Source organism: Helianthus annuus, chromosome 13, assembly GCF_002127325.2.
Source record: "Helianthus annuus cultivar XRQ/B chromosome 13, HanXRQr2.0-SUNRISE, whole genome shotgun sequence".
Lineage (NCBI taxonomy): Eukaryota > Viridiplantae > Streptophyta > Magnoliopsida > Asterales > Asteraceae > Helianthus > Helianthus annuus.
The window spans coordinates 15,909,773-15,926,412 of record NC_035445.2 but is presented as its reverse complement, the minus strand read 5'-3'; the positions used below and the strand labels follow the sequence as shown (position 1 = coordinate 15,926,412).

Here is a 16,640-nt window from a genome sequence, read left to right as displayed (position 1 = left end):
ATGCAAACACTATTTACACGCTAACCGTTATTGCATGCTACGTGTTATTCGATGAATGCTTGTATGTTATGTTAACACAGTGATTGTTGCCTGACACCTTAGCAACGATAGTACTATAGTTTGGACTCAGCACCTGTCGTGGACAGGGGTTGTTAAGGGCTTTACTTCACGTGTCCCAGTGGGGATATGTGTTGTGCATTCTACAACTCGCAGTCACGTCTGTGCATATTTCTCTGTCGATAACCTACTTGCCTTCACTTTATACATGTTACATGCTGGTTATGCGTAAACGAATTCGAACTCTACTATGCTATATTAAACTTCTATGCTCACCTTTACACTATGTGTATTGACCTTTACTTTAACGTATGTGACAGGTGTTTAGGATGCTATCTGCTAGGATGCTTGCTATTTGGGAATCAAGTAGGGTTGAGAGTCTAGAAACAAAGACAATTTATTTTATTTGAAATCTGAGTTGTCGGAACATGTTATTTGTTTTAGAGATATCGTTGTCTGTAATAACTTAATTTGCTCGATGGGTTAAGGTATGGGACTTAATGATAACTATCTGGTAATGTAGTTGTTATGGAATTTCTCTTAAACAATCTGTTTCGCTCAGTGTCGCGCCCCAAAGTTTCCGCCATCGGTTGGTGTGTGACATATAAAGCCTTTATCAAGAAGCTCTTGAAGTTGGCTCGATAGCTCTTGCATTTCCGAGGGTGCTAGACGATAAGGAGACTTAGCAACAGGCGTAGCGGCAGACACTAAATTGATTTGAAAATCGACAGAACGAGCAGGAGGCAGTCCAGGAAGATCGTCGGGAAACACGTCGGGAAAATCCAAACGACGGGAACATCACCCATGCTCGAGCCCTTATCCTTCTTTTCCACAATGTGGGCAAGAAAGGCGAAGGAACCCTTACGCAAGTGTTTGTTCGCAAGTGTTTGTTCGTAAAAACGAAGGATACGAAGGATGTAACTGCCAATTTTGAATAATTAATAAACATATAGGTTTCATAAAAATATCCTTTTATTGTTATGATATAAAATCTTCCATAAATAATATAATTATATTCAGTTACCTTAATGCCCTTTAGTAAAAAAAAACACTAGATGTCACATGTCACAAGGAGATTGCTTCCTACACTTTGTAGGAAAAGTAGGCTTTGTAGCCAACTCCTACTCTATATATTAATACTAGCCTAAGACCCCGCGACTTTCGCGGGTGGCTAAACACCAACTAAACACATAAAATAATTTAAACGTTGAACCGTTAAACTTTGATTGTTAAACCTAATATTTTGAGACACTTGAGAACGTCCCAAAGTACATCAACATAATGTTCGTTACACATTGATTTAATAAATTACACTCACAATTGGTTACCTTTTTATGAATATCCAAAACCATATGAGGAACAACTTTTTCATCATCATAACCATCTAACAAACAAAAGCAAAAATTACATACAACACACCCTTAAATCTTTCAAATAGGCTGAGTTGGGTTAATCTAACCAGGAAGTCACAACCATGATCACATTAAGACTCTTTCATCATCACGACCACAAAATTTTGAAAGCAACCAAATAACAAAATACATCATTCTATTAAAACAGTTTATAAACAAAAAATATTTAAACTTCAATTCCTTTTTGACATCTAATCTGACTAAAGCAATTGGAATGAAAGTTTAATCAAATAAGAAAAACAAACATATGATGAATTCCAAATCTCCAAACAAAGTTTGACGTTTTTCCTCAAACTACAATTGTTCATTTAAAAGACTTTATTCAAAAACTTTGAGTCATGAAGCAAAGCACTACAATAAGTTCAATTAAATCATAAGAGAATAAGGTACCTTAATCACAAAATAACCATCTCAAACCTTCGGCAAAGAAAAGCACCAGTATTTAACGCCACAAAAACAACTAATAAAAACATTCGGCAATAGATCCTAATTAACCCAACGCCAGCTACAAAAAACGCTAAATCGAATGGAATCTAGAGCAGGTACAAAGACGAAGTTAATCGACGAAGAAACCTCCACCACCATGGTCGCCTCTTCCCATAAAATTGCAATATGGCTCGTTCACATTTCACAAAGCTTCTCTATTTTTCAATCACAACTGCGCCTTCCTTAAAACTTCAACAGATGCTGCCAACTGAAACAAAGGAATGGTTATGAATGAAGATAAAATGATGTGAGATGGAGTATTGGTAATGATTAACTAAATTATACATTTGTTTCAACTTAGCATTTACCTTGGTAATGTAGCACTACATTAAAAGATATATATATATATGAAATTTTTAAGAGTATTAAATTGGTCTTTTAAATATAAGAAGTATCATTACCATGTAAAAAGGATAAGCAAGCATTGAAAAAGGGAGGGTGAAGCATAGTGTTCGTGCCATCCAATCCAAAGTCTTGAATGTTGTCTCGGTTAACTATAGAAGAAAATCAGGAAAATTAAATACATTGATCGTAAATTTTCAACATAATGTTGCAACTAACCATAAGAAAGATACTGGGTGCCATCATTCATCGTTTTTCAACATGTCCATGGTTTTGGTTATGATTCTATGACAATTTCTCTTGTAATGAGGAAATATTAATGTACTGTACAGCATAGTTTCTACATTGTACGTTTAAAAAATATTAGCCGAAAAAATATAAAAGTGTAAACGACAAAACGGGATTTTTTTTCTTAGCATTACCCGTATGCATCTTGTGCAAGAAGGATGCCATTTTTGATATTTCCAAGACTAATATTTCATGGTACTCGCCAGTCGAGTGATTGATTCATCTTTGTAATACACAACATCCGTGTTAAATGATAAAATATGACCCTAATCTGACCCATTTCCTTGCTGATCACAGTTCATCTATGAAGCTGCTGCAAAATTCTATGTTGAAATAGCAACCGATCAACACAGATGTTGTGTATTACAAAGATGCATCAATCACTCGACTGGCGAGTACCATGAAAAATTAATCTCGGAGATATCAAAAACTCGCATCCTTCTTGCACAAGATGCATACGGGTAAATGTTGAGGAAAAATACGCAAATGGGTGGTAGAATGACAGGTCAAAAGGGTAGTATTGTTGACGGAACTATAGAAAATGCCTTTTGTAGAAAAATTTTATAAATAAGAAGTGGGTTACATACGATTACAAAAAATATATTATTATTGATATAATCTAACTTTTAAATAAACACACCCTGCATAACTTTTGACTCATTCAGTCCATTTTATTGTAAGCTATTTTCTTTATATAATCACTGGATTAGAGAGTTACACGGGTCATGTAGCTTGACATAAATATCTATATAGGTTGTATTCGGATTCATTAATTCAACCCATCAACTTTACACGATTGTCACTGGACTATGAATCAGGGAATCAATTATTATATGCACATATGATAAACAACATTGATGTACAAATACCTGGAATGATTTTTGTATACATGAAGAAACCAGAATATGTTGTTAATGTCTAAAGCTTTCTGGAAGTGTTGATTCTGTAAAATACTCCTTTCTCATATCATCCGCCGAGCAAAACTGTACCTTTAAATGTGAATAAGCATGAAAGGAAGGAGCAATAGTGCTAGTTATAGATAGCAATTATGACCCATTTACTTGTAAAATGGGTTGATTTACGTTACGCTCAATCTATAACGGGTCAAACCAGTTTATAAAAGGAAACGGGCAAAAAGTCACCCAAAGCGTAATTTAATGCATAAAACCTATAAACCTTTTGACCCAAAACAATTACAATACTCGAGACAAAATGTGTAATGGTCAAGCGAACTTGGCCCGTTTAAATAATTACAGGTTTTGACCCGTTACCCAACCCACCCAGTTTGCCACTTCTACTAATTTGTATGGAAAGACGGTGTAAAAAATATACCAGAGAAGCATACGACTTTACTAAAGGCTTGGCAAGCTGCCAAATTGGCTGAAATACAAACGGAGCTTCGACAAATAGCACTTGCCCCAGTCGGCTCGGGTAATAATAATACAGGACATCAAACTGTCAATATTCAAGAAAAAACATTAGCTTTCAATATCCATAATTTTAATGCCAGGCATTCTGCTAGTCTCAGTTACATGCCAAAAAATAATAATAATAACTACAATAAATAAACTATTATCCGTTTATTTGTGAATAAGTTGATTTGGGTTATGTTTTATCTTTAGCGGGCCATTCATAACTTACCAAAAATGTCAAGAATTTAAGATCTGAATTCTTCAAACTAAATCCTTGAAGATCAAATATTCCAAGTATCTCTTCTTTACCTTCTGGAAGTCTACTCAATGCCTTCTCTAGCAAGAGTAGTACACATTTTTGGTACTAAAGATATCATAAAAAATGACAATTATAATAGTGTCACTTGGCCCGTTTAAACCGTTCAATAGAAACTACTCATTTGACCCGTTCAATGAATAGTGCCAATTTTTTACTATCACTTGTAACCCATTTGACCCGTCCAATAATTTAAGACTAAACGGATGTTGAACTCATGTGTTAAGAAACTTATATTTTAACTTCTTTGACGACATAATTGAGGAAAAAATGGTGCAACAAGTGTCGATTACATTAACTGGGCCTAGAGATAAGTTGACATTTTTTTTCTTTAACTGGTTCGGGTTTTTTTAAGAAGGATTAGAACCGGTTTTTAGCCAAAAATAATATGAAAAACAGAAGTCATTGCATGTATTACAAATATGATATTAAATAAGTTCCAGCTATAAATGTTCAACTTGCTAAATTAGTTTTCATATGAAATCAAGATACCTCAAAGGCGGGCAAGCCGTACAACCTCAAACCAACTTTGATCATCGCTCGTCGATCCATCCATCCACGTCTGGTGCTCGTGGAGTCATGGACCCAAATGAACCCATGTGACGGTTCCACATCCTACAGGGAACGATACATCAAGAAACACATCAATGCTTTGTTACGGAAATTCCCATAAAAACATCCTTAACAAAACATTACCTTTTCTCCTGCAGATATATCGAATCTTCCTTTAGTTGAATCCTTTATAATGTTTATCTAGTTAAAAAAAACAGGTGTTATATATTTTCCCGTACATGATTGCCTTAAGCATAAACTTGAATCCTTTATAATGTTTATCTAGTTAAAAAAAATAGTCACATACCTGACTCCACCAAATTTGCCTATGTAGCGCCACGAATCATCCTAGCCAATATTTATACGTTGTTTGTCTTTTACTCGATTAATCTCTAATCTGAAAAAACAGAATGACGTAAGACGCAATGTACTCCCACTCAATTAATATAAAAAATCATAGTGCTTAACACACATGGGAATGAAACATAAGCTTACAGTGAATGAGCCCCAAATCTTGAACTACATTTTACCTCTTGATCTTGTAATCATTGCATGGTCTTGATAATGTATTTAGTCTGAAGGGCAGCCATAGCAACATCACATCTTCTAAAAAACGTAATTACATTCAGTTTTCATAAATGTCTACTACTTATCTACAAAAAAAATTTTTAATACCTCGATTGCTTTGCTAGGTGCAACACGTATCACTTTGACCAAATTACACTTTGAAAAGTCTAGTTCAGCCTTAGGTCTTCATGACCTCACATAAGAGCATTAATAACAAAATCTGGCTAAATATGTTAAACAAAGAGAATTCGATTAAAAAACTAAAAAGACTCTTATTTTACCATATCCTTTTGAACAACTCCTTGAGATCTGTCCAAGTCCAAGTTTTTCAAATCAAATTGGTTATTCACCATCAATAATTTTATTTCACACTTTTGGCATCCCATTGTTGAACACCCCTAAAAAAATTATAGCAGAAACCATGTAACTAAATTAGACATTTAACAATAATTTTATTGTTTGATTTTTGATATGACCTCAAAGCTCATTTACAATTTTCTTCTTCTTCACATTTGGTTCAGTCAAGAATCCACATAATCCAAAAAAATTATATCTAATATCAACAATAAATCTTAACGATACATAAAGAAGGGATTCGTACCTTGTAGATGACGAAATTTGATTATTAGAATCCGAAAAGAGAATCGATCGAAGATGAACAAACCGTAGATAAGAATGACTGCAAATAAAAAAAACAATACAAATCAATACCGAATGTTAAAGACTCGGAGAATCAACATCATTAAAAGAAAGAAATCATAACGATAAGGTCCAAAAACATACTATCCTTAGTACTAAACGTGTGTGAAAGAATGAAATCTAATAATAAGGTCCAAACCATAGAAAATCAAAAGGAAGATTGAGGCAAACCTTTTCAACAAACCTGTAAACACCAACAGATTAACAGGTTCTGCAACGAACAATAGCGAATTTCTGCATTTGAAAAGAGCTCCGCTGATGTACTTTGATTCTGCGTCAAATCCCTTTTGAATCTGCAAACAGTTTCAGCAAATCAATCATCAAAGAATAGACTCGTTCTCAGCAATAAAACAACAAACAACAGATGAAAAATTCAACGAATGAGCGACTGACTATATATGCGGATCGTAATATCAGCGAGTGAAAAGAATTTGCAGCAGCGAATTAACTAATTACGGTAAATGGACACTGTTTTATCGAACGGACACTATTTCTGCACCATAAACAGTAGCTCAAAGCCACGAGCTATAAGTTCCTTCTTGTCATGAAATTATGAACCGGTATGTGTAACTCCCTCCTGGTCTAATTGGACATTGTGTAATAAACTCGGGCCCATCAACCCTGCTCATGGGATCTTGAAAACCATCTTTAGTCCGTTCATAAGGACCCACCAAGATCTAGATCAAGTAAGAATCAACTCAAAACTGAAATAATAAAAAAATCAACGCTTACCAAATGATGAATGGTATTTGTGTATTGAAATCTATATATTTTTTAAAAAATTTACCAGAACCTTTGCACTTCCAAAGTCACAGAATATGAGCTGGCAAATCACGTTTAGTCATCATAGCCCCCTCAACGGCCGATAAACTTCATTCACAATGTAATAGCTGGATATCTAACTGTGCATAGCAACAATATGCAATAAAAAGCATTTGAAATAAAATGAGTCAGTTCTTGCTTATGGGATCTTGAAAACCATCTTTAGTCCGTTCATAAGGACCCACCAAGATCTAGATCAAGTAAGAATCAACTCAAAACTGAAATAATAAAAAAATGCTTACCAAATGAAGAATGGTATTTGTGTATTGAAATCTATATATTTTTAAAAAAAATTACCAAAACCTTTGCACTTCCAAAGTCATAGAATATGACTTAGCTGGCAAATCACATTTAGTCATCATAGCCCCCTCAACGCCCGATAAACTTCATTCGCAATGTAATAGTTGGATATTTAACTGTGCATAGCAACAATATGCAATAAAAAGCATTTAGAATAAAATGAGTGAGTTCTTGCTTATGGGATCTTGAACCTAGTATTTCCACTTTCGGTCACTTTAGGCAAAACAAAAACAATCTATCAAAAAAAAAACAATATTTACACATAACACAATAACAACAAATGAACCTAATATTTCCACTTTCGGTAAACAATCAACCGAAAGTAATCACCCAAATAAAGTGAGTAAACCACACTTTTACTTCTATAACAACCAAATTAATGCAAAATCAAAGTTTTATTTTGTGACACCTGTGTCACCGCGACCATCAAACAAATACCAAGCCGATGAAATATTGTATTTCATACTTGGGATCTTGTATAAATATGTGTATGTTTTGCACATATCAATTATTGTTCAATTTCAAACTCTACATTGCTTTCTAGAGCATTATACGCAAACTGGTGCGTAAACGTACTCAGTTTAATGCGACAAATGCTCCGGAACATCAACATATACTCAACATACCTTAAATAACCTTTACATAACTTAGAAATAAGTTTTGAAGGCTTGGGTATAGCAAAAACAAGTTAATTCGCTTACAGGAACTAAACTTGACAAACTGCGAAAGTATGCCAATTTGAACTGTAACGAACATTCCGGAACATGTTCATAAGTTAAACATACCCTAAATATCCTCTACATAGCTTAGAAATAGGCTTTGAGGTGTTTGGTATGCCAAAACAAACTTTTGGATCATTCAGGGACTAAAAGTGTCAAAAAGTGCACAAGTTTGCACTTTCGCGCATAACTTACGTTCTGAATACATCCGGACATCCAAAAATTTATGTAAGCATCCTTATATTATTCCTTAGTGTTGGGCATGAGAAAAATCCATTCGTCGCGTCATTTGGATCGTCTTTCGCGCTTATGCGCATTCCGTCGTAATTAAGCGAACATCGCAATCGTACGGCCAAACGAACCGACATCCGAAATATTTTTGAGCATATTTCATGTCCCCTACACTTTAACTTCATCTTAGAGCCTTGAAATGAGGTTAACGGGGCTTAAACGTGCCAAAAATGGGCCAAAATACGTGTTTCTGAAGTGCAGGGACCAAAATTGTAAATTCTGATCTGGGAACCTTAGGCGGGGCGCGTAAGGATTTACCAAATCCTTACGCGGGGCGCGTGAGACTGTCAGACAGAAAAATCTTTGCATTTAATGCAGTTTGGCCTTTCGTTCGATCAAGGGGCAATGCCCTTTCACCCAATCAGGAGCAAAGGGCCAAGTTCTGACTTACCACAAGAATTTGACAAGTGTACGCTCGAGATCGCGGCACGATATTCGATAAACGATCCTAACGGTTCCACTTTTCCTATAAATACCCCCCCCCTTTGTTCCAAAAACCCACAAAATCTGATCTTAAGGCTCTAAGTTGGAACCATTGTTCCATACCTGAGCTATTTGATCTAGATTAGCACTCGGGGACCTTCCGTAAGTCTTCTTTCTCTCTTTTATCGCTTTTCGAGTCCGAAAGTCAACATTTTGTTGACTTTCTGCATTGACCAGCTTATGGTCGATGCGAAGTTCATGGAACTTCATAACGTGAGCGTGATCACGATGGTTATAGTCCGTAGTGACTATACCACTGATCACCACGTTAACTAGGCTCAGTGACGGGTCGTAGTTTCGGCCAAAATGTGCATTCTTGCATATTTTGTAACCAAACTACTCGTGAGCATCAAAGCCGTTTGTTTTGATGTCAAACCTGTTTTCTAAACTTAGTTAAGCATGTTCTAACATGCTTAGCTCGTCACTTTTAGTTTAGTGCTTATACAGGGTCGTAAGGTAAGCGATCTAAACCATCGCTTATACTTTCGAACACGACCCATTTGGTCGATCTTTAGGATCCGACCAAACACATTAGGTGGCCATAGCTATAACCTTCCGAGGTTATACCTTGTGGTCACGATGTTAGGCGTTCCAGACGCGTTCTACGCGAACGACGCGTTAGGGTAGCCTAAGCTACCTAAACGGGTCATGATGGGGCGTAAGCACTTAGGTTAGGTTTCATTTTAGTATGTAGGCTTTGTTAAACCATATTACACGAGTCTCCATACTCGTTTGGTTTACGAACCCGCATACTATCCGACCCTCCGATTTTGGTCCGGTATATTAATATAGCTACCTATTAGGTGCCGTTTGATATCCCGTGACCTCTAGCATTATCTGGTTATTATACAAGGAATTCAAAGCAATCTCAGGTGAGTACATTGAACCCCTCTTTTACTGTTTTCCAAACTGTTTTGGGGTGAAACACATGTGCCTACTTGCTACTTTTATGCTTTCCGGTTTTCACATCATATACTACTATGTTCGATAGTACATATATAGTACATGATTTCATTGTGTTTATGCTATGTATGCCCATTGTGTGCGTACTTAGTACATTGCTATACATTTCATGCTACGTACGCCCATTGTGTGCATACGTAGTACATTGTTTCACATTGCATTACTGTTGCATATGCTCATCCAGCATATGAACACATTACACTACATTTTGAACCGTTGTACTCTACAATACATTTCATGCTACGTACGCCCATTGTGTGCATACGTAGTACATTGTTTCACATTGCATTTCTGTTGCATATGCTCATCCAGCATATGAACACATTACACTACATTTTGAACCATTGTAACCATTTGACTATGTGAACCGTCTTACCCCTTTGATTTCATGAACCGTCTGTAACCATTGAACCGTGTAAACCAGTTGTATCCATTGACATGATTTACAGTTGACAATAGACATTTGACTATACATAAACATTGCTTCCGTTGTTAAACATTTCATCTTGATGGTTTGGTTTGAGTAAATGATTAAGTAACGAGGCGTGTGTAATATGATACAAGCATGGTGGATACGCCGCTGGTACTTCCTATATATAAGTGTTTGTATGGTATTACATATCGTAGCGTTATTTGAATCATTTCAATTCAAGACATATGACATTTTATACAAACAACACACTTTTCACGAGACATTGTTTTACAAACGACTTATATTATACAAACTCATTTTTACATGGTTATCCGTTTAACCATACAGTGTTCTCATATTTATACATATCATTTGATCTTACCGTTTTTCAAATGATTTACAAGACAAAGCAAAATACGAGGTTCATGACTAAACATTTTCTCAAACTCAAGTCATGAATTCCGTTTTCACAAAACCAATGTATCTCACAGGCATTTTTATGCTGACGTACCTATTTTCACATGTGTTTTCAGGAGATGATGCATAGGACTTATCAAGACATACTTAGGCGGACCTGTGCCTTAGTGACTTAAAACGAGACAAGAACTAGTTAATTTATGTTATGTACACTTTGATTCTTGTTCAGACAATGTAAACTTTCATGTTTGATTTATAAAACGAAACTTCATTTGCCATGGATTTGAAACAGTTGATTCTGTTACAACACTCCCCGACGTTTCCGCCACGTTTTGTATGTTCTACGTGGTCGGGGTGTGACAGAAAAGATGGTATCAGAGCCAATGGTTATAGGGAATTAGGTTATTAGTAATGCTTTGACCTAGTCTATAACCTTCCTAGGAACCTAACGCGAGTTTACTTGCGTTTAGTCACAAAACAATACCGTCACCTACCCTTAGGCGACGACCACAACAAGAACATAAATTTCAAAACCGCCTTGAAAGCTAATCATCTGTTCTAGGATGATTGATTACTAGGTTTTGAACCCCTTTGAATTTTCAAAACTCCCGTCAAAGTTTTGGGTCCTAAATAGTGTGAACACGTGCGAACTGGAAGGGTGAATGCCTGTACCCTGGGTTTTCTGTCTAAGGTTAGAGTGTTTATACAAATCCGCATAATCGGACCAGTCACTCTTACCTGGGAACTCTTGGGGTGAGTGTCCACTTATAGGCGAGCATGTCTTCGCGATACACTGTGAGGATCTATTTGCTTTGATTCAGCCCTGGTGTTGTTTGTTTGCTTCATGATTCAAACAAGTGACCATCAACCGTGATTATGGTCAGTGATTGTAACATCCTATTCTTACCCAATACCATTTTATTTGTTTCCTTTCATGCTTTCCTCTTTTAGAATGCCTCCTCGACGCGAACACCAGATAGCAACTGCCGAGCTGGCAGAAATTATTGCGCAGCAGATGGCTGCTCAATTCCCAAATCTCCTTGCTCAATGGAACCAAGCCAACAACTACAACAATGGTAAAGGCAATTTCAAGAACTTTAACTCGGCTAAACCACTCAAGTTTAGTGGTTCTGAGGGAGCAACTGGGCTTCTCCAATGGTTCGAGAGCATCGAGAATACCTTTCGCCACGTGCAGTGTCCGGAAAATCGCAAGGTCGAGTTTTCTTCGAGTGTGTTTCAGAAGAGGGCTCTTACATGGTGGAACGGGGTAATGAGAGACCGTGGTACAGATGTTGCTCTAGCACAAACATGGGCTGAACTGAGAGCACTTATGATGAGAGAGTTTTGTCCTCGTCATGAACAACGAGCGTTGGAGAAGGAGTTTGATGATTTCAAACAAGATAGTGGCGAACACAGGGCATATACTGATAGGTTTGAGGAGTTGAGTCTACTTTGCCCGACTATGGTCGCCCCACTCGACAAGGCTATCGAAAGGTACATCGACGGCCTGCCTGACTCGGTACAAGACATTGTCACTGGTAGCAACCCTACCACACTCCGTCAGGCCATTGAGCTATCTGCAACCTTGACTGAATCGCAGATCAGAAAGCATAAACTTTTTCGAAAAGGTGACAAGAAATCGGCCGGGGAATCGAACCCAATCGAGGAATCAAAGACCATGGATGAACAGACTGAATCTCCTAAGAAGTCAAGGAAGCGAAAGGCTTCTCAGAACTTCGCCGTGGTCGCTCACAATGGTCAAGCCGTCCCCAACCAACCAGCTCAACCCCCTGCTAGAAAACCATACAATGGAACTGCACCCTTGTGCAACCAATGTAGCCTCCATCATCACGCCAATGTACAGTGCCGCAAATGCCAAACTTGTGGACTCATAGGCCATACAACAAGAATCTGCCCAGCTGCAGCTGCACCAAACCAAGCTGGCAACAATCCCGCTCAAGGTCGTTTCCTACCAGGTTCTTGTTTCAACTGTGGCGAGATGGGTCATTTCCGAAGAAATTGCCCAAAGCTTGCTAATGCAAATCCAGCACAAGGATGATCACCCGACTGACTAGAAGACAACATCGTTTAGAAATAATCATGTCTTATGTATTAAGTTTCTTTTGTTGTCAAGATCCAAGGAACAGTTGATATCGTTGTTTATAAATAAATCTTTCATTTACATTGCAATGTATTTCGATGGTTGCATGTATAAACGACATATCCCTTGCAATACCGACAATCAAGGAACCGTATTCCTTGAAGAACAAACTACCCCCAAAATTCTCCCATTCTATAATCGCTTGCGTCTTCCACGGAATTCCTAAGTACCCGTTTATTCTAAGGAAACGAAGTACAAGGCGCAGGTTACAACACAAGACGAATACCCAAGGTACCACTATAAATCCTTAATAGGGTACCTAGGAATTTCCCGTAAGTCTTTAATTGTTGTATACCTTCATTCGAATGTGGTGATTCCTTGTAATCAAAAATCGAATTTTGGGAGATCTTTCTATCTTCTCAGATAGATTCCAGTGAACATTGAGATCCGTCGACAGGTTTCCATATCCGTATTCAATCGATAACAAGTTAATAACAAATTATGATCAAATTAAACAATTATGTGACTATGTGCTTATGTGTTTCCTTATGTATTGTTGTGTGATCCAAATTATGTTATCCAAATCTTCGTAGAATCTTACATATCCGTGTACAAGAGATTCATAGTAGGATGCCCAAAGGTATTACTTAAAATCCTCAATGGACTTCTATGTTATAGTTAAGTCCCTCGGATTATAAAGTACTACTTCATAATTAGACCCCTTGAGTGGTCTAGCTAAACAGATTCATCCAAAAATCTGGTTAGGGATATCATGTGATGATATAGCTGAAAGGACTCCTTGGTGGCCTAACCAAGAGGATCCCCTGTCGATCTAATTAAAAGGAACCGATGGAAGTCTAGTCACCCTCGTCACAAGTTTGATATCCTTCCCCAAAACATTACAAAACAAACTGTGCGGACTGTGCAAGGGATTACGTAATTATGGATGCATACATAATTATGGAATTTAGTGCACAGAAATCACAACAAGTTTTGTCATGTGTCTAGAGTTAACCCTATTCATTTCCAATTCTGATGAAGCATCCGTTGAGGAAAAATGAACTAGCTATTCATTTTTCACTTCTGAAGAATATCCGTTGAGGAAATGAATATCCGTTTATCCTTCATTTCCAAATCTGAAGAATACCCGTCGAGGAAAATGACTCCGTTTGTTCATTTTCGTTCTGAATATTTATTCGTTGAGGAAATGAATATCCGTTTATCCTTCATTTCCAAATCTGAAGAATACCCGTTGAAGATGACCCCGTTTGTTCATTTTCGTTTCTGAAGATTATCCGTTGAGGAAATGAATATCCGTTGTGTAATCCTTCATTTCCAACTCTGAGGAAGCAACCGTTGAAGATGACTCCGTTAGCTCATTTTTCGTTTCTGAAGATTTATCCGTTGAGGAAATGAATATCCGTTGTGTAATCCTTCATTTCCAACTCTGAGGAAGCAACCGTTGAAGATGACTCCGTTAGTTCATTTTCGTTTCTGAAGATTATCCGTTGAGGAAATGAATATCCGTTGTGTAATACTTCATTTCCAACTCTGAGGAAGCAACCGTTGAAGATGACCCCGTTTGTTCATTTTCGTTTCTGAAGATTATCCGTTGAGGAAATAAATATCCGTTGTGTAATCCTTCATTTCCAACTCTGAGGAAGCAACCGTCGAAGATGACTCCGTTTGTTCATTCTCGTTTCTGAAGATTATCCGTTGAGGAAATGAATATCCGTTGTGTAATCCTTCATTTCCAATTCTGATGAAGCAACCATTGAAAATGACCCGTCTGTTCATTTTCGTTTCGGAAGAATGACCATTAAGGAAATGACAAGATATTGCCTTACATATCATTGGTGGTTATTTGGCAAATTCACAAATAGACTCCTACGAATAAATTTCGGGACGAAATTTCCTAAAGTAGGGGAGACTGTGACACCTGTGTCACCGCGACCATCAAACAAATACCAAGCCGATGAAATATTGTATTTCATACTTGGGATCTTGTATAAATATGTGTATGTTTTGCACATATCAATTATTGTTCAATTTCAAACTCTACATTGCTTTCTAGAGCATTATACGCAAACTGGTGCGTAAACGTACTCAGTTTAATGCGACAAATGCTCCGGAACATCAACATATACTCAACATACCTTAAATAACCTTTACATAACTTAGAAATAAGTTTTGAAGGCTTGGGTATAGCAAAAACAAGTTAATTCGCTTACAGGAACTAAACTTGACAAACTGCGAAAGTATGCCAATTTGAACTGTAACGAACATTCCGGAACATGTTCATAAGTTAAACATACCCTAAATATCCTCTACATAGCTTAGAAATAGGCTTTGAGGTGTTTGGTATGCCAAAACAAACTTTTGGATCATTCAGGGACTAAAAGTGTCAAAAAGTGCACAAGTTTGCACTTTCGCGCATAACTTACGTTCTGAATACATCCGGACATCCAAAAATTTATGTAAGCATCCTTATATTATGCCTTAGTGTTGGGCATGAGAAAAATCCATTTGTCGCGTCATTTGGATCGTCTTTCGCGCTTATGCGCATTCCGTCGTAATTAAGCGAACATCGCAATCGTACGGCCAAACGAACCGACATCCGAAATATTTTTGAGCATATTTCATGTCCCCTACACTTTAACTTCATCTTAGAGCCTTGAAATGAGGTTAACGGGGCTTAAACGTGCCAAAAATGGGCCAAAATACGTGTTTCTGAAGTGCAGGGACCAAAATTGTAAATTCTGATCTGGGAACCTTAGGCGGGGCGCGTAAGGATTTACCAAATCCTTACGCGGGGCGCGTGAGACTGTCAGACAGAAAAATCTTTGCATTTAATGCAGTTTGGCCTTTCGTTCGATCAAGGGGCAATGCCCTTTCACCCAATCAGGAGCAAAGGGCCAAGTTCTGACTTACCACAAGAATTTGACAAGTGTACGCTCGAGATCGCGGCACGATATTCGATAAACGATCCTAACGGTTCCACTTTTCCTATAAATACCCCCCCTTTGTTCCAAAAACCCACAAAATCTGATCTTAAGGCTCTAAGTTGGAACCATTGTTCCATACCTGAGCTATTTGATCTAGATTAGCACTCGGGGACCTTCCGTAAGTCTTCTTTCTCTCTTTTATCGCTTTTCGAGTCCGAAAGTCAACATTTTGTTGACTTTCTGCATTGACCAGCTTATGGTCGATGCGAAGTTCATGGAACTTCATAACGTGAGCGTGATCACGATGGTTATAGTCCGTAGTGACTATACCACTGATCACCACGTTAACTAGGCTCAGTGACGGGTCGTAGTTTCGGCCAAAATGTGCATTCTTGCATATTTTGTAACCAAACTACTCGTGAGCATCAAAGCCGTTTGTTTTGATGTCAAACCTGTTTTCTAAACTTAGTTAAGCATGTTCTAACATGCTTAGCTCGTCACTTTTAGTTTAGTGCTTATACAGGGTCGTAAGGTAAGCGATCTAAACCATCGCTTATACTTTCGAACACGACCCATTTGGTCGATCTTTAGGATCCGACCAAACACATTAGGTGGCCATAGCTATAACCTTCCGAGGTTATACCTTGTGGTCACGATGTTAGGCGTTCCAGACGCGTTCTACGCGAACGACGCGTTAGGGTAGCCTAAGCTACCTAAACGGGTCATGATGGGGCGTAAGCACTTAGGTTAGGTTTCATTTTAGTATGTAGGCTTTGTTAAACCATATTACACGAGTCTCCATACTCGTTTGGTTTACGAACCCGCATACTATCCGACCCTCCGATTTTGGTCCGGTATATTAATATAGCTACCTATTAGGTGCCGTTTGATATCCCGTGACCTCTAGCATTATCTGGTTATTATACAAGGAATTCAAAGCAATCTCAGGTGAGTACATTGAACCCCTCTTTTACTGTTTTCCAAACTGTTTTGGGGTGAAACACATGTGCCTACTTGCTACTTTTATGCTTTCCGGTTTTCACATCATATACTACT

At 37.6% G+C, this 16,640-nt stretch overlaps 3 long non-coding RNA genes across 3 annotated transcripts; all 3 read right to left on the bottom strand.

Annotated features, from left to right (window-relative positions):
* Positions 1 to 1,963: 1,963 nt before the first annotated feature.
* LOC110902489 lies at positions 1,964 to 3,550 on the bottom strand. The gene is made up of 3 exons (XR_002571150.2): positions 3,455 to 3,550; positions 2,357 to 2,449; positions 1,964 to 2,163 (listed from the first exon to the last, which is right to left on the bottom strand). It is a non-coding gene; the product is annotated as an uncharacterized LOC110902489 (long non-coding RNA).
* Positions 3,551 to 5,719: 2,169 nt separating this feature from the next.
* On the bottom strand, positions 5,720 to 6,454 carry LOC118485421. The gene is made up of 3 exons (XR_004876024.1): positions 6,303 to 6,454; positions 6,034 to 6,111; positions 5,720 to 5,830 (listed from the first exon to the last, which is right to left on the bottom strand). It is a non-coding gene; the product is annotated as an uncharacterized LOC118485421 (long non-coding RNA).
* A 77-nt stretch (positions 6,455 to 6,531) lies between these two features.
* Positions 6,532 to 7,345, bottom strand: LOC110902488. Its single transcript, XR_002571149.2, has 3 exons — positions 7,251 to 7,345; positions 6,919 to 7,171; positions 6,532 to 6,835 (listed from the first exon to the last, which is right to left on the bottom strand). It is a non-coding gene; the product is annotated as an uncharacterized LOC110902488 (long non-coding RNA).
* Between the last annotated feature and the right edge of the window lie 9,295 nt (positions 7,346 to 16,640).